Source organism: Nymphaea colorata, chromosome 3 (assembly GCF_008831285.2).
Source record: "Nymphaea colorata isolate Beijing-Zhang1983 chromosome 3, ASM883128v2, whole genome shotgun sequence".
NCBI classification, from domain to species: domain Eukaryota; kingdom Viridiplantae; phylum Streptophyta; class Magnoliopsida; order Nymphaeales; family Nymphaeaceae; genus Nymphaea; species Nymphaea colorata.
In genome coordinates, this window is record NC_045140.1 from 16,484,120 (window position 1) to 16,511,616 (window position 27,497).

Consider the following 27,497-nt stretch of genomic DNA (forward strand, 5'->3'; position numbering starts at 1 on the left):
AGAGGCCTCTACATGGTGGAGGCTTGATTTCTCATTTTGGATTTGAGACTGACTACATAAATTTTATATGAGGTAAATGGTTCCAGCTTGGTGTATTTAGACAATGCAGCTACATCTCAAAAGCCATATGCTGTTTTGGAAGTTCTTCGTGATTATGCGAGGGCTACAGCTCAAATGGTCACCACAATATTCATTACTTAAGGTATCCCAACATAACGCCCCATACCTACCCTTACTCTCTCTCTCTCCCTCCCTTGTCTTGATTGCTTGCTCACTCACATGCATGTTCAGAGTTGGACACCCACAATGATGCACTCTTCCTGTTTGCAAAGGAAGCAAGAAAAAGAAAATTCCTTGTTCTAAAATTCTATGTTTCTGTATATCAAGGAAGGAAAAAAATAAGGGTAGTTCATTGGGTGCATGGTAAATCATTTGATTTAATCTTTTTTCAATAGTTTTATTATTTGGCGTATTGAAAAAATAAGGGTAGTTCATTGGGTGCATGGTAAATCATTTGATTTAATCTTTTTTCAATAGTTTTATTATTTGGCGTATTGTGCGGTAAGTATTTGAAAAGACTCTGGAACCTTAGTGTCGCCTGTCATTTTTCATTGTTTCTAGCAGCAGCAGTCCGACCCATATAAGTGCTTAATGTCCTATACACTCATCAATGTTAATAATTTTCTATAATTAATATGTTACAAGTGAAATCATTGGCTAATACTATTGAGCCTATCTTGTCTATGTCAAGTGTAGTGGGCTATGTCAAGAATATAATCAGGGTCTCTATCAGATCTCAACAACCTGGAATAGCTGCCACATCCCTAACTATGCCTTTTATAATCAGGCTGGTAAAACATCTATATAAGCATATTGTGTCATTATTTAGTGAAGCTTTGCATATATTGACAGACAACCATTGATTGCAGCATGAACATAAACCATGAGAAGAGAATTCGTTTTGTTGATACTCTAGCCATCTAGAATCTGCAATACAACATCAGATTGGGCAGACCTACACGCAAGGGTGCGGTTAGTAGATCCCTCTTTATTTTGACCTTTTATGGACTTCACAAAATTTTTACAAAATTTAACATCTGGTTAGGCTAAGTCTATGGAAAGTTTCTGATTACTTTGAAAATAGCATTCAAAGTTTGTAAAATTTACTACTCTTGTGGATTTTGAACTTTATATTAGGCATAGCTCTTCTTTTATGGTTGAAACACTATTGAACCTTTTGTTGACGTAGGAGGGGGTCGATCACAGTGTTTTTCCATGTCAAGAATATAATCAGGGTCTCTATCAGATCTCAACAACCTGGAATAGCTGCCACATCCCTAACTATGCCTTTTATAATCAGGCTGGTAAAACATCTATATAAGCATATTGTGTCATTATTTAGTGAAGCTTTGCATATATTGACAGACAACCATTGATTGCAGCATGAACATAAACCATGAGAAGAGAATTCGTTTTGTTGATACTCTAGCCATCTAGAATCTGCAATACAACATCAGATTGGGCAGACCTACACGCAAGGGTGCGGTTAGTAGATCCCTCTTTATTTTGACCTTTTATGGACTTCACAAAATTTTTACAAAATTTAACATCTGGTTAGGCTAAGTCTATGGAAAGTTTCTGATTACTTTGAAAATAGCATTCAAAGTTTGTAAAATTTACTACTCTTGTGGATTTTGAACTTTATATTAGGCATAGCTCTTCTTTTATGGTTGAAACACTATTGAACCTTTTGTTGACGTAGGAGGGGGTCGATCACAGTGTTTTTCCATGTCAAGAATATAATCAGGGTCTCTATCAGATCTCAACAACCTGGAATAGCTGCCACATCCCTAACTATGCCTTTTATAATCAGGCTGGTAAAACATCTATATAAGCATATTGTGTCATTATTTAGTGAAGCTTTGCATATATTGACAGACAACCATTGATTGCAGCATGAACATAAACCATGAGAAGAGAATTCGTTTTGTTGATACTCTAGCCATCTAGAATCTGCAATACAACATCAGATTGGGCAGACCTACACGCAAGGGTGCGGTTAGTAGATCCCTCTTTATTTTGACCTTTTATGGACTTCACAAAATTTTTACAAAATTTAACATCTGGTTAGGCTAAGTCTATGGAAAGTTTCTGATTACTTTGAAAATAGCATTCAAAGTTTGTAAAATTTACTACTCTTGTGGATTTTGAACTTTATATTAGGCATAGCTCTTCTTTTATGGTTGAAACACTATTGAACCTTTTGTTGACGTAGGAGGGGGTCGATCACAGTGTTTTTCCATGTCAAGAATATAATCAGGGTCTCTATCAGATCTCAACAACCTGGAATAGCTGCCACATCCCTAACTATGCCTTTTATAATCAGGCTGGTAAAACATCTATATAAGCATATTGTGTCATTATTTAGTGAAGCTTTGCATATATTGACAGACAACCATTGATTGCAGCATGAACATAAACCATGAGAAGAGAATTCGTTTTGTTGATACTCTAGCCATCTAGAATCTGCAATACAACATCAGATTGGGCAGACCTACACGCAAGGGTGCGGTTAGTAGATCCCTCTTTATTTTGACCTTTTATGGACTTCACAAAATTTTTACAAAATTTAACATCTGGTTAGGCTAAGTCTATGGAAAGTTTCTGATTACTTTGAAAATAGCATTCAAAGTTTGTAAAATTTACTACTCTTGTGGATTTTGAACTTTATATTAGGCATAGCTCTTCTTTTATGGTTGAAACACTATTGAACCTTTTGTTGACGTAGGAGGGGGTCGATCACAGTGTTTTTCCATGTCAAGAATATAATCAGGGTCTCTATCAGATCTCAACAACCTGGAATAGCTGCCACATCCCTAACTATGCCTTTTATAATCAGGCTGGTAAAACATCTATATAAGCATATTGTGTCATTATTTAGTGAAGCTTTGCATATATTGACAGACAACCATTGATTGCAGCATGAACATAAACCATGAGAAGAGAATTCGTTTTGTTGATACTCTAGCCATCTAGAATCTGCAATACAACATCAGATTGGGCAGACCTACACGCAAGGGTGCGGTTAGTAGATCCCTCTTTATTTTGACCTTTTATGGACTTCACAAAATTTTTACAAAATTTAACATCTGGTTAGGCTAAGTCTATGGAAAGTTTCTGATTACTTTGAAAATAGCATTCAAAGTTTGTAAAATTTACTACTCTTGTGGATTTTGAACTTTATATTAGGCATAGCTCTTCTTTTATGGTTGAAACACTATTGAACCTTTTGTTGACGTAGGAGGGGGTCGATCACAGTGTTTTTCCATGTCAAGAATATAATCAGGGTCTCTATCAGATCTCAACAACCTGGAATAGCTGCCACATCCCTAACTATGCCTTTTATAATCAGGCTGGTAAAACATCTATATAAGCATATTGTGTCATTATTTAGTGAAGCTTTGCATATATTGACAGACAACCATTGATTGCAGCATGAACGTAAACCATGAGAAGAGAATTCGTTTTGTTGATACTCTAGCCATCTAGAAATCATTGGCTAATACTATTGAGCCTATCTTGTCTATGTCAAGTGTAGTGGGCTATGTCAAGAATATAATCAGGGTCTCTATCAGATCTCAACAACCTGGAATAGCTGCCACATCCCTAACTATGCCTTTTATAATCAGGCTGGTAAAACATCTATATAAGCATATTGTGTCATTGAGAAGAGAATTCGTTTTGTTGATACTCTAGCCATCTAGAATCTGCAATACAACATCAGATTGGGCAGACCTACACGCAAGGGTGCGGTTAGTAGATCCCTCTTTATTTTGACCTTTTATGGACTTCACAAAATTTTTACAAAATTTAACATCTGGTTAGGCTAAGTCTATGGAAAGTTTCTGATTACTTTGAAAATAGCATTCAAAGTTTGTAAAATTTACTACTCTTGTGGATTTTGAACTTTATATTCGGCATAGCTCTTCTTTTATGGTTGAAACACTATTGAACCTTTTGTTGACGTAGGAGGGGGTCGATCACAGTGTTTTTCCTAAATAAGACTGTTTGTACTCTTTCAGTGGCTGTGTTGTTTGGTTGGACGTCTTTGTTCAGGTTTGTTTTGAAAGAAATATGTTGTTGTTGAAGTTTGTTTAAGGGTTTAATGACTTAATCTTGCTTTCTAAGTGTTGCTGCATGTTATCATGGGATAGTGAAGGTCATTTATGTATCAATCATAGTTGTGTTGTTGAGACACAATAGTCACAACAACATCGTTCTGCTTAAGGCACTTCTTGTTGTACAGTAGGCTGATACTTTTGCACTCTTGTAAAGCATGATTGGCTTTACTGGTGAATGATTATTTCCACTAGCAATCTTTGATGCTGAGAAAACCTTTTGAACTGCTGGTATGGTAGTTATATGACAGACATAAGTCACAGACTATGACATTGTGGAGATTGTACTATCTTACATTGGAAATGCTGCAGAATAGTCTACCATTGGAAAGCTGTATGCTTATGGTTTGTGGCTTGTTATTGTTGAAGCTGCTTGGTTTGTTAATGCACTCTATTTATGTCAGTTCTTGTAAGTCTTAACTTTTTATTATTAAGCTAAGTTAAGAATGTTGTGTGTTGCTTGTTGAGACATACAATTATGGTCTAGAACTGACATGAAGGCTGTCTTAAAGGGGCTTCTTGGATATTGACAATATGTTGACAGTTCTAAGGGAGAACCTGGGCAAGATGATGTAGTTTTTGTAACTTCCTTTGGGGAATGGGATAAAAATAACTCTAAGGTGAAGTTGGTTGCTTCGAGCTATGAACCAAATATAGCTAAGTATAGTTAAATTTAAAAGTGCTGAAGGCATTTTAAAGTATCTAAGATTAATGTATGCTCAGTCAAATTGGACAAGACGATACCAACTAGCTCAAGATTTGAGAGGTTTAAGTTAAGGAAATTAATCTATCCACTCCTTTGAGATGCACAAGATGTAAGGACTAACGAGTATCCTGAGTGTAAAAAGATGGAAATAGAAGCAAGGGAACAAGAATATGTCATAGAATTTTTGATGGCCTTCAGATCCGAATTCGTTGCCAAAAGCTTGTGTTCTTTAGTTCAAATTGTTTCCAAACTTATGGCAGAATACGTTAAAAATAAGTCATTGGGAGGAAATTGTGTAGAAGACTCTGCGCTTGCGCTGTCTAAATCATTTGGTAGAAGATGAGGTAGTGGGAAATAAGGCTGGGCGTCGGGCCGGGCCGCGCCCCGGCCTGGCCCGGTATGGGCCGGGTTTGGGCCGGGAAAATCCCGACCCGGGCCGGCCCGTCTCCCTCCCCCTTTCCTGCTTCCCCCCTTCCTGTCCCCCTTCCCGTCTCTCCTTCCCCCTTCCCGTCTCCCTCCCCCTTCCCCTTCCCAGTTGGCCAGTTCCCCTTCCCATCTCCCTCCCCCTTCTCGTCTCTCCTTCCCCTTCCCAGTTCCCCTTCCCGGCGACCCGCACAGCAACCCAGCTCCAACATGCTTCACCCTCTGGTTTGGCCATCCGCGGATCATCAAAGCTCGTCAATGCCACCTACTTGCTGATCTTTGTTCTACTTCAATAGCATCGCCACCTGCTCGAGCTCTTACTAGCAGCACAAGTCGTCAGATGTCTTCATCGCCACCAATTTCATTCGGATGATCGACTCCCCTTCCTATCGACATCGATTTTAGGTCATTCCTTCAATTGCTGCCATTTGAAACATCACCACCCTCCTTCGGCTTTAATTGGAACCCAGATTATCACTGTCCCCATTTTCGAAGGCCCCAACCCACCTGCACCTCGATCGTCTCTCTCTTTCTCGTTTTCTGATTCACCAAAACCTCAACTGGGCAGCCCATCTTCCCCCCCATTCCATTGCCTCCGCTCAGCCTGCACTCCATCTTTGTTCTTCACACGACGCCCTTGCTGTAACCGACTTCACACGAAGTATCCGACTTCATCTCCGGAATCAGGCGACCACGGTGTGAGGGATTTGCACAACAACGTCGACAAGGCGCAGAAGGAAGAAGGTTTAGGGCTTTGGGAGGGGGAAACGCCGCACGGTCTCTGCAGGAAGGAGAACGACGAGCGAGGAGGGAGGTCGGCGGGCAGGAGGAGGTCGTCGGTGGCTGGAGGAGGGCGGTCGGCAGGCCGGGCCTAATTTTTTGTGGCCAGGCCCGGTACCCGGCCTGGCCCGGCCCGATACCCACCCCTAGTGGGAAATCATTTGAAATGAGAAGGGATGAACGATATTCGGTGCAACTATTGTAATTAAAGAACTGTGACACATGAAATTCAATTGCTTAGTGCTAAAGAAAAATAAAAGGAATGTATGTTGCTAGCTCTTGTGGGGATGAAAATGAGATGGAAGACACCTAACATGAGTGCAAGTAAAAGAAATCTCCTCAACTGGAGACAATCAGTTTTGTGGTAACATCCTTTAAAGCATTCAAAAGCTTTTTGGTCATAGTACTTTGGTAGCTTCCATTCTCCTGGTGCCTCTTTTCATATGACTGCAAACTATGTCACATAGGTACTTGTATGGGTGCCAGTGCGGGTATGGATACGAACCATTTTCCAAAAACTTGGGTGTGGGGGTACAACCACACACACAGGACAAGAAGGGCGAATGGGCAAGGGACGAGAGCGGCGAGGACAGGGGGAGGCGAGAGGGCGAAGACATCGTGCGAGAGAGGGAAAAAATGGTTTTTTAAAAACATGCGATGGACCATTTTGGACTCGGTGAACTTTGATCGAGTCCGAAAATGGTCGGATTCGACCTCGGGTATGTTGATCATACTCGACATGGTCAACGCCGCACCCGTATCGGTGTCATACCGGTAGGGTGCTGGTACTTTGGAGCAGTACCCGTGTTACATAGACTGCAAATAAGACTATCTTAACTAATTGCTATTCTTGTATTGGATTTTTTAAAACGGCAAATTGTTCTTCTATGTACATAACTAAATATGGTTAGATTACTTCCAACTCTTGTCTTGGTGGTAGGTGACGTATTGATTATGTTTACCATGTTCCCTCTCTTGTCGTAAATCTAGTTTTCATTGGTCAAATTACATATAAAATTATATACACATTTTCTCCTGCAGATTGTATTGTACATGATCAGCTGTCAGGGAGGAAGATTAGAATTGGCCTTGGGAAATATCATTTATGCTCCCTTGACTAGACATGAGCTTTTTGACGAAGGAAACTTGTGGAACATATATGTCTGTAAAGGATGAATCAATGGTGTGGTACAAATATTCTGAAAATCTCTAATTACTTTGTAAGAAACATTCAAAATTTCCAAGGCATACGGCTCTTATCAGTTTTACGATTTGATGATTTTTTTGGCTTTCTTTTTACAATTGCAAATGGTTTCAAACTGTTCTCTCGTACTTACTAATTTGAAATTTTTAGACACTTATAAATTGTTTTGAAAGTTTTACTAGCTTTGTGATCTTTTTCATTCTTCCCAAATATGTGATGTGAATGATATGTGATCGTCTCATTTTGAGTGCAAAACATACGATGAACCCGGTACAACAAAAAGGAAAGCAGTCTTGTGAGACCTGGGAATTGCTCTAGGATCTTGATGAAGCAACATGCGCACCATCAAGCTAAAAATGTCAATTAGATGCAATTGAAATAAATGGCTGACTGGTTGACACGATCAATGCGTGGCCAACTAGATGCATTGGCGATGTGATGTGATCGTCTCATTTTGAGCGCAAAAGATACGATTAACCCCCTTACAACAAAAGGGAAAGCAGTCCTGTGAGACGTGGAAACTGCTCTAGGATCTTGATGAAGCAACATGCGCACCATCAAGTTAAAAATGTTGGTTAGATGCAATTGAAATAAATGGCTTACTGGTTGACACGACTAATGCATGGCCAACTAGATGCATTGGTATAATGGTCATTTTTAGGAGCTTATGCGTATTGCACAAGGAAAGTCAATCAAAAGCATGGAATACTTGACAAGTGCACTCAAGGGACCTTATGTAAATGATACGCGATCGTGTCATTTTGAGCGAAAAAGATACGATCAACCCTCTTACAACAAAAGGGAAAGCAGTCCTGTGTGACATGACATGAAGACTGCTCTAGGATCTTGATGAAGCAACATGTGCACCATCAAGTTAAAAATGTCAGTTAGATGCAACTGAAATAAATCGCTGACTGGTTGACACGACCAATGCATGACCAACTAGATGCTTTGGTATGATGGTCAGTTTTAGGAGGTTACACGTTAGACAAAAGGAAGTCAATGAAAAGCATGCAATCGCTCAAGGGTTGTGATGTGAATGATATGTGATCATTTCATTTTGAGCGCAAAAGATATGATGAACCTCATACAACAAAAGGGAAGAGACCTGAGAACTGGTCTAGGATCTCGATGAAGCAACATGGGCACCATCAAGTTAAAAATGTCAATTAGGTGCAATTGAAATAAAAGGCTGACTGGTTGACACGACCAACTAGATGCATTGGTAATATGGTCAGTTTTACGAGGTTACTCGTTGGACATAAGGAAAGTCAATGAAAAGCATGCAATACTAGACAAGTGCGCTAAAGGGATGTGATGTGAATGATATGTGATCGTCTCATTTTGAGCGCAAAAGATACGATGAACCCCTTTACAACAAAAGGGAAAGCAGTCGTGTGAGACGTGGAAACTGCTTTAGGATCTTGATGAAGCAACATGCAATTGAAATAAATGGCTGACTCGTTGATACGACTAATGCATGGCCAACTAGATGCATTGGTATAATGGTCAGTTTTAAGAGGTTACTTGTTAGACAAAAGGAAAGTCAATGAAAAACATGCAATACTTGACAAGGGCACTCAAGGGATGTTATGTAAATGATATGTGATCGTGTCATTTTGAGCGAAAAAAGATACGATGACCCCTTACAACAAAAGGGAAAGCAGTTCTGTGAGACATGAGGACTGCTCTAGGATCTTGATGAAGCAACATGTGCACCATCAAGTTAAAAATGTCAGTTAGATGTTATTGAAATAAATGGCTGACTGGTTGAGATGACCAATGCATGGCCAACTAGATGCATTGGTATAATGGTCAGTTTTAGGAGGTTACTTGTTAGACAAAAGGAAAGTCAATGAAAAGCATGCAATACTTGACAAGGACCCTCAAGGGATGTTATGTAAATGATATGTAGTCGTGTCATTTTGAGCGAAAAAAGATACGATGAACCCCCTTACAACAAAAGGGAAAGCAGTCCTGTGATACATGAGGACTGATATGGGATCTTGATGAAGCAACATGCATACCATCATGTTAAAAATGTGAGTTAGATGCAATTGAAATAAATGGCTGACTGGTTAAGACGACCAATGCATGACCAACTAGATGCATTGATATAATGGTCAGTTTTACGAGGTTACTCGTTAGACATAAGGAAAGTCAATGGAAAGCATGCAATAGTAGACAAGTGCACTAAAGGGATGTGATGTGAATGATATGTGATCGTCTCATTTTGTGCGCAAAAGATACGATGAACCCCCTTACAACAAAAGGGAAAGCAGTCCTATGAGACGTGGAAACTGCTCTAGGATCTTGATGAAGCAACATGCGCACCATCAAGTTAAAAATGTTGGTTAAATGCAATTGAAATAAATGGCTGACTGGTTGACACGACTAATGCATGCCAACTAGATGCATTGGTATAATGGTCAGTTTCAGGAGCTTATGCGTATGACACAAGGAAAGTCAACGAAAAGCATGCCTGACAAGTGCGCTCAAGAGATGTTATGTAAATGATATGTGATCGTGTCATTTTGAGCGAAAAAGATACGATGAAACCCCCTTACAACAAAAGGGAAAGCAGTCCTGTGAGACATGAGGACTGCTATAGGATCTTGATGAAACAACATGCGCACCATCAAGTTAAAAATGTCAGTTAGATGCAATTAAAATAAAAAAATAAATGGTTGACTGGTTGACACGACCAATGCACGACCAACTAGATGCATTGGTATAATGGTCAGTTTTAGGAGGTTACTCGTTAGACAAAAGGAAGTCAATGAAAAGCATGCAATACTATACAAGTTCGCTCAAGGGATGTGATGTGAATGATATGTGATCGTTTCATTTTGAGCGCAAAAGATACAATGAACCCCATACAACAAAAGGGAAAGCAGTCCTGTGAGACCTGGTAACTGCTCTAGGATCTTGATGAAGCAACATGGGCACCATCAAGTTAAAAATGTCAATTAGATGCAATTGAAATAAATGGCTGACTGGTTGAAACGACCAATGCACGGCCAACTAGATTGATTGGTATAATGGTCAATTTTACGAGGTTACTCGTTAGACATAAGGAAACTCAATGAAAAGCATGCAATACTAGACAAGTGCATTAAAGGGATGTGATGTGAATGATATGTGATCGTCTCATTTTGAGTGCAAAAGATACGATGAACCCCCTTACAACAAAAGGGAAAGCAGTCCTGTGAGACGTGGAAACTGTTCTAGGATCTTGATGAAGCAACATGCGCACCATCAAGTTAAAAATGTTGGTTAGATGCAATTGAAATAAATGGCTGACTGGTTGACACGACTAATGCATGACCAACTAGATGCATTGGTATAATGGTCAGTTTTCAGGAGCTTATGCGTATGGCACAAGGAAAGTCAATGAAAAACATGCAATACATGACAAGTGCTCTCAAGGGGATGTTATGTAAATGATCTGTGATCGTGTCATTTTGAGGGAAAAAGAAACGGTGGTTACTCGTTTGACGAGAGGAAAATACATGAAAAGCATGCAATACTAGACAAGTGCGCTCAAGGGATGTGATGTGAATTATATGTGATCGTCTCATTTTGAGCGCATAAGATACGATGAACCCCATACAACAAAAGAGAAAGTAGTCTTGTGAGACGTGTGGGTGACTTTAGGATGTTGATGAAGCGACTTGCACTGTCACGGCCCGACTACTCCGGACTGCGCGGCGTGTCAAGCTTTCGCCAGTAAGCCGCAAGCCTTCGCTTCGTTCAAGTGGGCGCAGATCACTTGAACGCTTTCTCGAAAACAAAGACAGAATACACAAAGAGAGTGTGGAAAGAAAACTCGTAATATATTCACTTCAGAAAAATGAGTACATAACGAGGGAAAGCAAGTAAGCTTTTACACTTTACAGGATAGCCGAAGCCACTTATAGATTTCCCATGCCGACCATCCAAAACAAGGAATCCCAATATTGCACTTGGGGCCGTTTTTGGGAGGGTACTCAGACACAGGTGAACATACAAGCTTACACCAAGACTTTACATAAGCAAAGAAAGTACATTGGAAAACAAAGGATTGTACAGACTGTAGACACAGGGAAACATGCTCCTCCCTTCAAAACAAGTGTCATCGCGCTCGCAGCTTGGTACTCTGCTTCTGCTTCGGTCTTCATCGTCGGCATAGAAGGGCTGATGGTTGCGGACGTGAACCACAGGATGCGCCTTGAAGTCTAGCGGGATATCTAACTTGTACGCCAGCTTCCCCATCCTCTTGACCACATTAAATGGCCCTTCATACTTTCTGACCCGTGCTCGGTGTCGCCCACGGAAGACGCCTTTGTTCTTCAGCTTCCACACGGGAGTAGACATCTTCAATACTAAATGCTTCTTCAGAATTAAGAATTTGACTCCTTACATTTTCGAATTCATCGTTCAGTCCGGCTAAGAATAGGAATATCCTATTCTCCCATTCTTCGGCCACATAATGCATCTGGTCTTGGGGACTTTAAGACTGCATAAATATCTATGACCGAGAGATCCCCTTGCCGAAGAGCATACACATCCTTCATCAGTTGATACACTCGAATCTTCCTCTTCTTCTGGCCATAGTCTTCTTACGAAGAATGAAAGGTTGAATATCAGAAGATACAGAATTGACAATCCAAGTTTTTACTTGGTTGTCTTCAAGGAACCAGGTATCCCAAGCCCCGCACTAGTCGCAACAGGTTCAACCTTTCTCCCATTTAGATAGGCTATACGGCCTCGACCAGCAATCCCTATGGTGATGGCAGCGGACCATTGAAGGTAATTTTTCTTGGTGAGCCGAATGGTAGTAACTTGAAAGGGGAAAGTCAATGAAAAGCATGATCAGTATTGACTGTAGAGGAAGAAGAATCAGCCATGGTCACCAACTAGTACCGACGGCAACCCTGAACGATGAAACCACAGATCTCTCGCAGTCGGAATCGGTGGCAACAATGGAAGCGGCGGCGACGATGGAACAAAGGCAGCGAGCAATGGAACGGTTAGGGCCAGAACTTCACGGCTGGCAAAAAATTTCACAAACTAGAACCTGGCTCTGATACCATGTAGAAACAATAGAAACACGAGAAATAAAGATCGTACACGGATGTACCCTCAACGAGAGGGAAAAACCACGGGTGAGGAGGTCTGGTGCCCACTAGCTGCCAGACTCTCTCTCTCTCTTAGAACTTCATTAACACCAGAAATTAGGGTTACACGTCTTTAAGGCCCAACAAGGGCTACAAGCTGAATCGGGTCTAGATCCAGACCCGGTCCCAAGACCCATCTTTACATGCTTCAACAAGACGTTTACTGCAACAACTAACAGAAATCCTCTAGACCTGACGTATATTTCATGAAGAAAATTTCAGATATAAAATGACTGAACTAACATCGTCAACAACATGTGAGGGCTGCTCTAGAGGACTTGTTCACCCAATTTGGACTTGTTTGAAAGACTTCAGATCTTCCGTGACTTAGAAATCTTCTTGTAGCTCACCAATTGCGATCCATGATCATTGACAACAACAACTCCAAATAGACGAGTATGCTCCATGCTCCATAACCTTCAGCAGCAATCAGATCCCTGATCATCCACCAATGGCTACTTCCTTGCAGAAATCAGATGTATACCTAGAAAAAAAAATAGAAAGTAAAGAAGGAAGAGGGACGAAGAAGTGAGGAAGAAGAAAAAGAAGTAGAAGACCTGGTGGTGTCAGGCCAAGGTGGGCTTGTCAGCTCTGAAAGGGAATTGATCTTCTTCGCCCTAATTCCATATTAATGAGGATTAGGGGCAGCTAAACAAAATTACAATAAAGGTCCACAAAAGAAATAAAATAACAAGGATAACTCTTGTTTACACTCATTTGCTGATAATGAATTATGGCAAAGACTTCAACAGAGTGAATGTATGCTGGGTTCATCAATGCATTCAAATGTGGCAAATGATAATCCACTATAATGCATAGTAGTTGTTTAACTAGTCATATGTTGTCGTTGAAACTGTGTAATGTTTAGGTTTTTTACTAGAGAATGGAGGTTCTTATCATCATTCATCAATAAAGCCAAACTAGGAAGGGGAAATAGCCTTATGATTTCACTAGAAAAAGCTTAGTAGGAGTAGGGTTATCTGCTGCAAGTAGTGGCAATCTATTGCTTACATCCAGAATAAAATATTTGTTTGGGAATAGGAACCTGTTAACTATAGATTAAGCTATTTTTACCTTTACTAGTAGCCTGTGGGTGCAAGTCTTCAGTTGAGTTCATGTGGAAAAATCTCAAATATCCTGTCTCCATGGTCACTGATGGTACATTTTTGCAGGTCTCACTGACAGGTACATATGCAATAGATAGTGGTGTGATGTTATGCTTTCTCTACTTTGAATAATTTTGCAAATGTTTGAGCTTTTTGGTCACTCATTTCATATTTTATGTTGTTGCAGAAAAACATGTTCATATTTAATAATTATTTCATTTATCAGGTGCCCTTACCATATAATCAACACAATGTCAAGATTAGTTAAAGTGCATAAAGGAACAGAAAAATTACCATATAATCAACAGGATGTGAAAATTACTTAAAGTGCATAAAAGAACACAAAAAGCAATGCTTGGATGTTAACTGAAGTAAAAATGCTCATATTTAATATGCTAAGATAAAGATTTCGTTGCCATATGTAAATTAAATTGTGTTGTAAATTATAGCTGAAATATGTGACCCATTTTTTTCCTGGATTGGTATTTTATTTCCAATTTCAAGGATCTAAATTGATGCTGCAATAAAGCTTGCACTTCCTATAGCTTTTTTTTTTCGGTCCTTTCTGTTGACCCTTTTTCCTTTAAAATAAATACTTAGTGTTTACCTTGACCTTTTTATTTCTTGGTTTTATCTATAGTTCTTGACAGACATAATAAGGACGTCATGTGTTCGTTCATGATTTGTTTGTTTGAATCCTACATGATGAACATGTAATTATTTTATGTTCATGTCATAGTCACAATAAACACGTTTTTCTTAGTGCAATAAATAAAATAATCGTTTAAAATTGTAAAAAGCCTTTTTTAATGTTAACATAAAAAAACACAACAAATGTGTTTGTTTGCATTTTTTTTTTTCATTTTATTCACTTGTTCATGTTTTTCTTAATGACAAACTGTTTTTTGTCATTTTCTAATTTTTATTTGTTGCAAATGTACTTATTTTTTGATGTTTGTATTATTGGTCTATCACTTATTTTATTTTCCCTCATTTTTAGTTTTTTTTTAATTTTTTAAAACTCACCAGATTTTCCGTATTTTTCCTTTTTTTCAAGCTCGCCTTAGACCCAAGAAAAACCTTGTTGTTTAAAACACACAAAAAGTTTTTTGTGACTATGGTTCACGTCATACAACCTCTAACTGTATATGCATGGTCTAAGTTGTACTATCATCAATTTCTTTTGTCTGACCCCACATGGGTATGACTGCTTGATGTATTGGATTCATAAATTTGTTTGGCTAGTCTACTCTTCCTTTCAATGTGTAAGATGAGGTTTGCAAATAGTGACATGAGAGTAGGTAATGCATCGTTACATTGGCTCTAATAGCAAATTGATGGGTCAACTTCAGTAAAAAACGTCAACTATGGATGTCAGTCTCAGTATCTTCAACATATCAATATGTACATATGCAAAGGTGGGACTGCTTGTCTCTTGCCAATGACAACAGGCCTGCTGTATTCTAGAGTCTGTTCCGGTGTACCTGAATTGCTTTTAAAATATCTCGTCCATATCTGCTCTCTTGTACCTTGCAGGCAGACCTTTTGGAGCGTTGGTGTCATTCGGTTTCAACTTATAACATAAAGGCCTCCTTTTCTAGGAGCAACCAGGAATAGGTATGAGTGTTAATTCCATTTAATAGAGGAAGACATTGAAAACACCATGCAGCACAGCCCGTAGGGGTGATTCAATTTAAGTTGATCGGATTAAAATCCAATTCATAAAAAAAACTTTCTTGTTATTCGTTTTTTAAGAAAAATGTCCTTTCTACTGTCATTTAATTGTTAGTTGTTCATTTCGATCTAACAACTGTTGGATCTGACAATCTTAAAGAAATTATGCACTCACCGCAAAGCCAAATTTTTGGACACTCATCAAGGCTCCGACTGTAATACCATTTAAAGTAAAAAAAATGGACCATTTGAAAATAAAATACCAATTAGAGGTTAGGGTTAAACACATGAGTAGACCATCATAAGCTCAGGTGAAAACTCACAGTTATTGTGCTGCTCTATTTTTTTTTTTTTTTTATGAATTGCAAAGAATAATAATAAATATTCCTTTTGTCACCACATTTACGAACCTCTTGTTTCACGTTGAGATTAATATAAGCAAATTGATCCATCGGCTTCTTGTCCTCGCTACAAGAACTTCACTATTTACTGACATGGAAAAAGTGTCACATAAGAGCTTTACTAACGCAGCTTGTTGCAAGAAGAAAGATGAGTAGATTGCTAGCATAGAAAAAAACTGCACGTGTCAGGGAATAGGCGTAGAAAATTCCTACTTGATGCAGTTGCGACATAATATAATTTGATCTTACAATTTTCCCCAGCTTCTATGAACTTGAGTGTTGCTTGTATTGATTTGAGCCAAAAATTGTTTGCGGTAATCCAGGTATTGCAATGATTGATAACAAGTCTTTTTTAAGTTTATCCGAAAACATGGACGTAGAACTATGTTCCTCTTTGTTCCTGTTAGGTCTTAATTGGGCTACCTTTATGAGAATTATGATATATTCAAGTGGCTGGTTGGAACACTCTGTTGGTGTTCTTGTTGCCAAACTCCCCTAGAGGGATCCTTGCATGGGCAAGGAAAAATGCAACTGTTGGACACCCTTGCTCACTTCTCAGATGTTCCAACAGTTGACATCCAAGGTTGCCGCCATCATTCCTGGTTCCAGACAGTGAATTCAGTGAATAATCGTGCAGGGTAAAGTTTTTCTCTCTCCCATGTTATTCAATGAATAATCGTGGATCATTCCTGGTTTCACTTAAATCTTTTAGGTGATATTCAAGTTCAGACTTGTGTGTGGATCCAACACTTAAGTGCCTCTGTATCCATTTTAAGAATTTTCTTTGCTCCCTTATTGTTGCTCGCTAGCTAGTAATCGCTAGTGATGAAGCCCATCAGTGTTGTGAAATGTGATGAGGCGAAGCAAAGCGATGAGCTTGTCGAGGTGGAATGAAGCGGAAGCTTGAAGACAAATTCATAAATTTATCACAATAACATAAAATGTGTTCTATTTCATTTTTCAAATCGTTATTACTATAATTAATCAATCAAACAATTGCAATTAAGCTAGCACATGCAATTATGAATTCGTGATATAAAGCTAAAGTATGCATATTTATCATGATTCATAGTTGAACCATATGTTTATTGAGCTAACAAGTGCTGATCTAAAGAGATAAAAGAGAAAGAGAGGTTGCGCGAGTTGGTGTCTTGACAATGCAAAAAAAGACCGTGCAGGTTGATTAAAAATAGTAGCGATTTTTAAATTATTAGTTCCATCTATTAGGCTTGACTCTCTTCCCTTCTGCGTACTTTAATCAATCCTGAAATCCTCCCTTCGCCTCGATTCGTCCATGTAAATTAAGGGTGCTTGAGTTACTTCGTCAAGGGGAAGGCAATAGAACCATCCATATAGATATATAATACATTATAACAAGGAAATATCTTAAATCTTCAAAAGTGCAAAAAAGAAAGAAAAGGCAATGGTGAAAAATACTCACTTCATGTTTCAACTGCATCATGACATTTTACATGGCAAACCCTTCATGATTAGTTCATTTTTCTGCATTTTTTGTTCCCTTGCAGATCAAGTTTAATGTCCTTTTTCTTTTTGCTTTTGTCTCAATCAAGAGCCGGTTTGAGATTATTTTTATCTGTCTGACACATAAGTGTCTAATTCAAAATATGTGATTGTTTACAAACACGTCTAGATTGAGGAAGATTCCTATCAAACTATTATGAGATCACACTTATAAGATCAGATTGCACCTATCAAATTTATTTCAGTTGGGCAGCAGCTCTGTTGAAAATTTACGAAAACTAATAATAAATTATTGGGATAGGTTTGAGTGGGAACAGTGATCAGAGAGGTTGCGCGAGCATCAATTGCTGGTATAGTTGTAGTTTCTTCTCTCATTGAAGAAAGCATACTAAAGAGTATAGTAAAATTAACAAAAAACATCTGTGTAAGTACCCTTGTTTTTGTTCATGTATTTGCATGTGTAATTGGTTTTGTAGTGTTCAGAGCTACATAGTTAGTTTGACTTGGAGATGTTTTCTTCTTCCCTTTTTCAATGCTAAAAAATGAGTTGATTGTAGAAGCATTAGCTTTGGTTATTCACATGTAAGCTGATTAGTGGGTCAATGTCTAATTTGATTTAAGTTCATAACTGGTCGTCAACAACAACGTTATGATGCTTGGGGTTGTTTACGACATTTGATTTTTGTATCATAAAAATGAGACCTTAGCTGACGATGCCTCTTTTTTTTACGTACTAAAGTTTTATCCTTCTTTTTGAATTTTTAGTGTTTTTTGATAGAAGAACCTAACCCAAACCATTTGTGAAACTTTCAATCAGTTGAATACCCAACTTTTCTTGGAACTCCTCACCCTTAAACCAATCTTTTGTATAGAAGACCCTACTTTTATGGGAGATTTGGTGAAGTTCGTTCTTTTAACCAGCCAAGTTTTACATTCACCCATCTCTTTAGGGAGTACAGTTCCTTTCTCCTGCTGATATACCATTTGATGTCAAGAACTTTTGTAAAAGAGGAACTTTTCAGTTTTGCTTAAAAACATTTTGAAAGTGTTTTCTCACACAATGATGTGCCTTGCTTTATTCTTAGTACCTTTCCAAGTGGAAGGTGGAAACTTCAAATTCTTGTTGTCTATCAATGGAAGAGGAAAATCGAAAAAATCTTGGATATGAGCAGTGAAGAAAAATCCTATGAAGTTGAGAAAGTCAAGACTAGGAAATGCTATTGACTCTGGCGATTAAGCATTTGCAAGGATTTAGCAGGAAAATATATTGAGGGAGAAGCCAAAATGCTCTATAAGATCTTGGCAGGTAGTAAAATGAGAGTTGAGAGATGGGCTCGGAGCTTGTGTTAGTCGTTCCTCTGAGTTAGAAATCGAGAGTACCGGGTAGGCATAAAGGTGATTTATGTCTATTTCGCGAAGATAATGATTTATGAACTTTTGACTCGTTGAAAACCCGTAAGGTGAAGCGGGTTGGACACGTGACAAAGCTACACATAACTACCAAAGTGGTGGAGCTTCGTAGTAGCCTTTGGGGTGGTGAGGTATTCCCTCAAAGGTGAAGGTCGGCCCAAAAAAAAAAAAAAGAAAAGCACAAGAAAAAAAATTGAAAGGCAAAAAGCTGAATGCAAAAGAAAAAAAATGAAGAAAAAACAAGAAAAAAGCAAAAGGTGCCTGCCAAGAGATGAAAGACATGAAGGCTGAACTCGCAAGAATTGAATGCGACAATCTTTCGTGGATGTACGATTTTGGGGTCAATATCTGCTCCTTTTTTTTATTATCTAGGATGTCGAGGATGGTTCCTTTCTGTTCATATTCTGGAAATTGAAGGACATTCCTTTTAAAGATTCGACAACATTGATGCGAAATAAAACCAAATGCTTGTATGGCACTAACGGTACATGAAGGTTATATTATTTTCACAACACGAGCACTCAAGTTTATGAGTTGAATTGATTATTTTTGAACTATTTCAAAATTCAATGTAAAAACTTGACGTCTCTTGTATGTTTCCAGGATTCCTAGGCATAGCAATAACTAACCAATCCCCTTTAGTCTTGAAAATGTTTGACCATTTCGTTACCAAATTGTTAGTCCTTCTGTGAAATAGATGAAACCCCTCAAACCTAGTTCAACCATGCTGAGCATAGTGGTATATGTTCACCTAATCTTGTTTTTCTGAGTTGTATAAATTTCATGTGTTTGATCTTTATCCTTTGTTTCATTCTAGCTGTTGTTAAAATCTTTTATGTAGTATAGCTCTGTAATAAAAGGATCAGTTGAGGCATTCAGCCCTTTTAGGACGTTTGATACATCCATGGATTTTTTTTACCCTGCAGAATAACTCGTGGATTTGTTTAACCCAGAAAAAAAATCCATCGATTATTTTTACCATAGTCGTTTCGTGGATCTTTTATCATGGGAAAATTTTCGTGAATTTTTAGGATGGAAAAAAATTTTGGTGGGTCTTTTTTGAAAGATTTTTAATCATAAAAAAAAATTGGTGGATTTTTAGGATGGATTTTGTTCGATGGAAAAAACTTTTAGTGGATGAAGACGGATTTTTAATCATGGAAAAAGTTCTAGTGGATTTTGAGGATGGATTTTTTTTTTCACGTAAAACACTTTACGTGGATCTTTTAGGATGGATTTTTAATCTTTGGGGATAACGTTTGACAGAAGAAAGAGAGAGAGACAGCGAGAGTACCAGATAAGCCAAGGGAATTTTCTCGCTTAGATCATTCCTCGACTAAGCCCACAGAGAAAGGAGGGAGCGACATTAGAATCGAAAGAAGAAGGCGTTCGAGATCGGAGGAGAAGTCCCACCAGAGAGACGCGTCTACGGTTTCCGGTCCGGCGACCTGGTTGATTGCTGCTGCGACGGTCGCCATCCCGGGAGAAAACCCTAATCCCGCCGGAGATTGCCGAGTGGTAAAATAGAGGCCAGAAGAAGGAGAGCTAGGCCTAGAGCACGGTTTTACTGACGAAGAGGGGTCGCCAGTGTGTCATGTGGACTCAACATCGGTTCAGCCCACCCTTCTACTGATCCAAGTTTGATTCGCTCTGCTATTGATGCATCCGTTAACGAGGCGCTGCCAAATAAGTCGCGCTGCCGCTGTGTCTATTTGCCTTTCGCAAATCCCAAATTTCGATTGCTCAACTTATCTTGGTGAGATTTAAAGTTTGCACAAAAAAATGCTGCCAAATTCATTTTATTTGTTCCACATGAGGAACGGAAAGAGGAAAACAGCATTTGACAAGAGAGAGAGAAGGATAGGAATTCAGGCATCAAAGACATCACTACTACTAGCTGGTTGCATCCCCACCACAGACAGTACTGGCCGCTTTTCTCGGACCAGGCCTCTCGTAACGGCGAAAAAAGGGCCTATAAACGAGGAAGTAACTAGTTTTCAGATGGGCATGGCGTCTCGCACATGCATCGCCTCCGGAAGCCCTGGCAGGAGCCCTTAGGGAAGTGTTCAGTGCGGCAGATGTTTGCGCAGTTCGTGTCGCTGAAGCACAGGCCGTGGAACTTGAGGCTGGGAGTCGAACAGATCCTCGCCTCTGCTTTCTCCACATCCCCTGTTTTGAAATGGAAGTTTAAAAACATGTTAGATGTCCAGCCTTAGAGCGAAGTTAGTTAACAACAAACAATCTACGGAAGAAGTGGGATGTCCATAGTTTCCACAGTAATTTGTTCCTTTGTTTAATTTCACCATGGAACGGATACAACTTCATTCAGAATTTTCATCTCTTTGAGATCGATTCGAACATTCAAATGGTATACATAGCGCTGCTCGATCATGAGTGGGCGAGAAGATTATTCTAAACCCTACGGTTTTAAAGGCTGTGAATTCGATTAGGAAGTTGTGATTTGAGGGACAGTAGTCGTTAAGTCGGTCATTCCTATATAATCCATTTCTAGACTTTTCAAACGATTTGGTTTAGTGCATATTATTTGATAATGTGCATATTTCAAGGGTTTCGCATGATTTGCTTCGTCCTAGATACCAACTAAAATTCTAACAATTAATACATTTTGTATCTCTTTTCTCAAACAATATCCGTAATGGACATTGAATCAGGATGGAAATCGAAAGAATTGCTTTAATGCGCCCAACAATAGTTTGTGTGTGTATGTTATATATATATAAAAGAGAGAGAAAGGGAGAGGGTACCGAAGGAGAGGAGCAGGAGAGCAAGGAGGAGGAAGGCAGGGACTGGGAGAAGACGGCTGGTGCTCTTGGATGCCATTTGTGTTTGTGATGGCGAACAAACTCACTCCTCCAACCCTACTTATTGACAGACAGGTAGGGGTGAATCTGTAAGTATCGAAAAATAGAAGGCCGATTCTGAATTCTGATAATTACAAAATGTGGTTCTAGCTCTCCCTTTCAAGCGATAAGGGCGAGCTGTCAAAGTAGGTTGCTAACTGGATAGAAAGCGATGGGTTCAGAATCAAGGCCCATGGAAGGCCCGGCCCGGGTTTGTCCTCTTTTGGATGTTCATATATTCAAATTCGAGTGCCGATGAAGAAAAGTAATTCGATTATTAAATTTCACAATTCGAGTGCTGATGAACGCCCCCCTGGATGGTACTGACCACGATCTCGCACCATTTTCATCTTCTCCATAGCTATAGTGTTTCTTCTGTCGACCTTCCATCCTAGTGAGGGAGCAGACAAGTGTAGGCATGGCCTCTTATTCTCTCGCCCCCTCCTTCTCTCTCTTTCAAAAACGAGCTTTCTTGTAATAAACAAAATAACTGTATGGCTCCGAAATCCAATCGATCCCCACAAGATTTTGGAGCCGCTCATTGTGAGGGATGACGCTGGCTTCTAAGATTGTCTGGCATTTTTGTTATTAAAAAACTTGTTTTTGTATTTTTTTGCATTTAACTTTGCCCAGATTTTCCTGAGATTTTAAACTTTACCTTTGTATTCTTTCTTGCATTTACTAAAAAATTTTATTTTCATGTTCTTCGTATGTTACTTTTACAATTTATTTTATTATTTTTTTTTTAAATTTGTTGAGATTTTCCTAGATTTTAAACTTTGCCTGTATTATACACCAAACAAAATTTGCCGTTTAAAATCCCTAAATGATATTTCTGACAACGAGTTCAATGTAGGAAACAAACACAAACACAAACACAGGATACTCGACGAGGCTTTCGATCGCCTAGCAGGTGTGAGCTCTGTTGTAGTCATGACTCATGAAGAAGAGACGAGGAAAGCATTGATACTATTTTTTGGTATTCAAGTCCATTGGATTGAGGACCCGATCTAAATCCCTTTGAAGTCTAAAATCTGGATTCTGGGTTTATTTAATTAGATCCAAATTAAGTGAATGAATCTTGATTGTTATTTTGGTGGCCAACCAATGATCAGGTTCCTTTTATCAGACCCAACACGGAGTTATGGTTCCGAGCCGAGACAATAAGGTTCAAATCCAGAGCTGTTAAGGATCTAACTCTCATCCAACTCAATCCAGGTCATATCCATCGTCTCAGTTTGGGTATTCTGTTCGAAATCTCCAACTAGACCTCAAACTGAGCCGATGCATAAACAATTCTAGTCATGTGGGATCTGAATTTTAGTCGACCTGCAACTCAGTTCATTCTTGTTAAGAACCAAATTATTTTCTAGATTCCACGTTGAGATCCAATCCATCTAGACAATGGTTTATCCTAATTGGGTCAAGATCCAAATTTTGGTAATCTGAACAAATAAAACAACTTAATATGAGGAATATTCTAACATTGGACTATCCGTTATTCGTTAATGAAAAGGAAGACAATTAATTTAAGAAACCAAAAAGTTATCGCAACGGTCATGGGATTTAGAATTATTTGCTTTCCTTTCCTTAAGTTGTAAATCCAGACAAACTTTCAAGCTCCCTCTCGATGAAAACCCTCGCCCACACATTCTCTCCCTTTCCTCTCGATTAAACCTCTCAACCGTTCCCCTGCGTCTCCCCTCTTCTTCTTCAGATGCAAGCAACCCGTCTCCCTCCGAGCTCCTGCTCTTCTTCCAGGTATGCACTAAACCGTCTTTCTCCACTCCCTCTCTCTATCTCTCGCTCACACCAGGTTCTGAATAGGCCAGACCTGCGGAACGAAGGTGGCCCAGCCCTAATCGCTGGTGGGTGTTCTCATATGAGGTCGTTTGAGACATCTATGTCAACCTGTTCTCTCTCTCTCTCTGGCTAAGGCTCTGCGCCTGACATGGCCGACGCAGCTCTTGTTTGTTATCTTTTCCTGTCTCTCTCACTCATTTGCTATCTTCAACATGCTACTCCTCAAGTTGTTTGATGAAATTTTTGTCTGTATGTACACTTAGTTTTTTTATGCTTCAACAACACTTTTTTGCATTTCATTCACAATGGTGTACGTTAAGTCCGTCATTAGCTTTCATAAGTGTATTCTCAGCCAATTTAATTCTTTAACTTCCCCCTTTTTCATGTTATTCTTTGAGGCGTCAGAGGAGAAGCAGAATTATTTAAATCAATATTGATTTTTTTTCTTGTAGTTGTTAGAGTGAGTGAACATATATGTACGTAAGTTACTGTGGTGGACATGATTTTCAAATATTGCTATGAAACACTGAATATTTTTTTACTTTAGATGACATCTACTATGTTAGGAAGTCAGCAGTATGTTTTTTTTTTTTTTTGCTTTGTGTAATATTTTATTTTTTATATTTTCTGCTTTCCCAGCTGAATATCTTAGCTATAGAGAGCCGAGAGCTCTACAACGGCTTTGTTTCAAGTTGTTGGAGATCCCAACAGCTCATGTTGTTCTCTGTTTGTTGGCCGATCAAGCTCTTAAAGAGCTATTTTGTGAGATTCTTAGAAAATCAATTTTGCAATTCACAAGTGTGATACCTGTTTGTGAGATATTTCGTTTGTTCACACGGTATCGTAGCTTGGCTATGTGTGATTTGTTTTGTTTGTCAAGTTGGGGCTTCTTTCTCAAAAAAAAAAAAAAGGAGACGACCTGCTGCTATAAATTTTCTTGATTGATTCTAAATTAGTTGTTGACTCATTTGAAGATCTGGGTCAGTACCAATTGCTGTGGCAATTAGAAGACTGGTTGTATATGTTGCAGTTTTTGACGGCAAGTAGATTGAAACTTGCTGCTGCTGATTAGGTTGAAAGGATTGAACTGTCGTGTTTTTCATTCCTAGTGTGTTATATCTCGTCCATATGGACCCTTCCTTCACAAAGTCCTATATTTTTTAGGGGAGTTCCAAGGCGAATGATTTCTTGTGATCTTTAGATTGCAAAGACCATCCTAGTCATTTTTCTACTTCCAACCATAGGTCACTTGGTTTTATAAACGTACTCTTTTTGAAGGAAAAGGGAAAATAATCTAGGCAATATATCGCTTGATGTCAAGAATTTTTAGTAAACCTACCATTTTGAAAAGCAATTTTGCTGCACTAGGATGTACCTTCGCTTTGTCTTAGGTATTCCTTTGAGGGTAAAGGAGGAAGTTTCAAGCCATTGCTGTCAGTCAATTGAAGGAGAAGACTGGAAAGATTCTTTGTGTGAGCTATGAAGATGAGTTCAGTGATGTCGAGGAGCTCAAGGATTAGGAACTGCTATTCGCCTTTGCAATCAAACATCTGCAAGAATCAAACATGAAAGTGCGATGAGGTGGAAGCCCGAGTGTTCTTTGAAACCTTGGCAGGTAGCAAAATGAGTGTTGAGAGATGGGCTCGGGGCGAGTGTAGTTGTTCCTCTGGGTTAGTAATCGAGAGTACTGGGTATGCATAAAGGTGATTTATGTATATTCCACGAAGATAACAACCTATGAACATTTTGTCTCGTTGAAACTCACGAGTTGAAGTGGGTATGACACGTGACAAAGCTACACAAAACCATCAAAGAGATGGCGTTCTGTAGTAGCCTTTGGGGTGGTGACGGATTTCCCTCAAAGGTGAAGGTCGGCCTAAAAAAAAAAATCAAAACAAAAAAAAAGACAAGCAGGAAAAAAAAGCAAGAAAAAGAAAAAGAAAATCAAAGACAAAAGAAAGCAAGAACAAAAAAAGTGTCTGCCAGGGGATTAAGAACATGAAGGCTGAAGTCTCTAGCATTGATTGAAAATCCTTTGTGGGTGAATGATTTGAGGTTAATATCCGCTCCTTTTCTTTGGTTTCCTATGAAGCAGAGAACAATTTCTTCATGCTCATACCTTGAAAATGGAAGGAAATCCCTTTGTGAGATTCGATAGCATCGGCGCGATTCCAAATCCTAATACTTCATCGCAGGTAAAGGAAGGTTATATCTTTTGAACACAACATGCACTAAAAGCTTATGGGCAAAAATTTGAAAATAACAAGCCTTTTCAAAGATCAATGCTTTGAAAAGAAAATTTGACGTCTTTTGCTATATTCCTAATTGGTGAGTATTCGAGGCAATACTACTTCTCTTTAAATCATTTTAGTTGAGGTTTGGTCTTATTGTTGAGTGTCTACTTGGTTTAGAGTCTTTAGACTTTGAGACCCATGTTCAATATTTATTAATGTCATGGCTAGTTTGAGTCAGTTTTCTATAGTGAATTAGTTGACTAGAGTTCTTATTGTGTATAGTCTAGCATATTAGGAACATGGGTTAAAGTAGTTGTTGTGGTTCCATGCTTGTTTGAATCTTAAATAGTAGTTCTGTTCTTCCACGTGCTTCATGGGTTGTTGAACGCCTTCTTTATAAATTGAGCTAGACTTTCCTGTTTGGGGGTGGGAGTCTCGGTCTTGCTAGTTTTGGTTTTGATTTAGTACTTGGGGAGTGACGCTGTTGAGTATGGCGAGGTAGTGGGGTTTCCAGGGGATGGGTCAGGTCCATTGGGATTAATGTGTGCTTTGTGCATTGGGTTAAGACTGGTTTATGGAACGTTAATCTTTCTGTCTCCTTCTCCCTTTCCCTATCTAGTGTCCTATTTATTTGTCAATCGTGTCCTTCTTGTTAATGTTCATCTTTTCCTTTGTCGGTTGTCTTCTTTCTAAGTTACTGCTGGGTTGAAAATGTGCTGATTTGGGACTCAGCCGGCCCTAAGTACTTTCCTAGTCATACATTTGCAAGGAATTTATATGCAATTTCAGACCCTTAAATCCAATCTTCATTATCTACCCAACATGTTGGGAAAGACCATATAAAGTCTGAAGATATAATGCTAGGCTTTGCAGCTTTCTTCTTTTCTTTTTCTGTATGCATCAATTTGTACTACTGTTGCTCAATTTTTGGCATGTTTGTGTTATTGCCATCCTCCTTTTGTTATTTTCTCCATGGCTGGGCTTCTTTACCCATTCACCGAGCCAATAACCAAAGGAAATTCAATATTTTTTTGGAAGATCGTTTTCAAACTGCACTTTAGAATGGCAAGGTCACCATGTGATGTATACCAGTATATTGGTTTATGAAAATGGTTGTAACGATGCATTTAATGCAATATCCCAAGTTGACCTTGACTGCAGGTATCATGGAATTTTTTCAGAAGTAAGTGGTTAATATATTGAGAATTGCAGTTCGTAGGTTAGTGGGTGTTTTTTAAGGGTTGGCTGTTGGTTTCTGGCAAAATTTGAAGCCACATGGTTTATGACTGCCTAATTTTTATCCTCAATTATGAGCATTAGATCTTGAATGGCATAAGCTAGAAAGTCCAACATAAACTGTTGCCCGCTGAATTCAGGCGAAAAGGTCTTAGATTGTGAGCTTTTACCTTTTCCTGAAAGCTGCTGTCTAAGGAGTAACGAGAAGGAGAAATGAGGAAGATCAAGACAAGGAAGAAATTTTATGATTTTGCAGGTCTGCTCAAGCCCCATGTTTATATGGGGGGAGTATGAGAAGATGCTGACGATTTCGGGGTTGACGTTGACTACGTGGTCTTCTGAGACAAAATGAGAATGGAAATAAGATGCCTCTTCAAACAAGAATACCCAATACGTTGAGGTACAACACGAGAATTGCTGAAGAAGCACAACTACTTGGATTGTTGGATTAATTTGGAGAATTCAAAGAGATGGCATGTCAACATCAAGATAAGTTTTGTTGTGATAATTTGTCAGCTGCAACCCGTCTTAATATAACAGATCATTATGGTTGTTCAGTTGCCCGTGCTGATCACAACATCAGTTTTGACACTTGAAAATCATAGCTGAAATGGTCTTGCTTTAAATTTAGTTGGATACTAGTCTTCAGTGTCTGTTTCAATCGCTTAGAATTTTCCCTCCAAAGTTTGATTATAGCTGCAGGCTGTTTTGCCTTATGACTTGGTTTTGTATAGCTTCAAGTACTTCATGGCAGCTATACTAAGCATATTGATGTTGTTGGAAGGTCATGTGCAACATGTAGACCTAATAGGATGATGATGACGGTTAGCAAGATTTGCT

General features: G+C 38.9%; 1 protein-coding gene and 2 long non-coding RNA genes across 6 annotated transcripts in view; 2 read left to right on the forward strand and 1 right to left on the reverse strand.

Annotated features, from left to right (window-relative positions):
* Nucleotides 1–27,497, forward strand: part of LOC116251463 (uncharacterized) — a 53,734-nt gene that overhangs the window by 12,981 nt on the left and 13,256 nt on the right. The window lies entirely within an intron of this gene.
* LOC126409874 (uncharacterized) lies at nucleotides 1,768–20,154 on the forward strand. 4 transcript variants are annotated; one of them, XR_007572755.1, is made up of 3 exons: nucleotides 1,768–1,877; nucleotides 2,982–3,084; nucleotides 19,790–20,154. It is a non-coding gene; the product is annotated as an uncharacterized LOC126409874 (long non-coding RNA). The 4 variants fall into 4 exon arrangements; XR_007572754.1 differs by lacking the exons at nucleotides 1,768–1,877; nucleotides 2,982–3,084 and adding exons at nucleotides 2,281–2,390; nucleotides 2,469–2,571; XR_007572753.1 differs by lacking the exon at nucleotides 1,768–1,877 and adding an exon at nucleotides 2,281–2,390.
* On the reverse strand, nucleotides 20,307–21,452 carry LOC126409872 (uncharacterized). Its single transcript, XR_007572742.1, has 2 exons — nucleotides 21,289–21,452; nucleotides 20,307–20,692 (listed from the first exon to the last, which is right to left on the reverse strand). It is a non-coding gene; the product is annotated as an uncharacterized LOC126409872 (long non-coding RNA).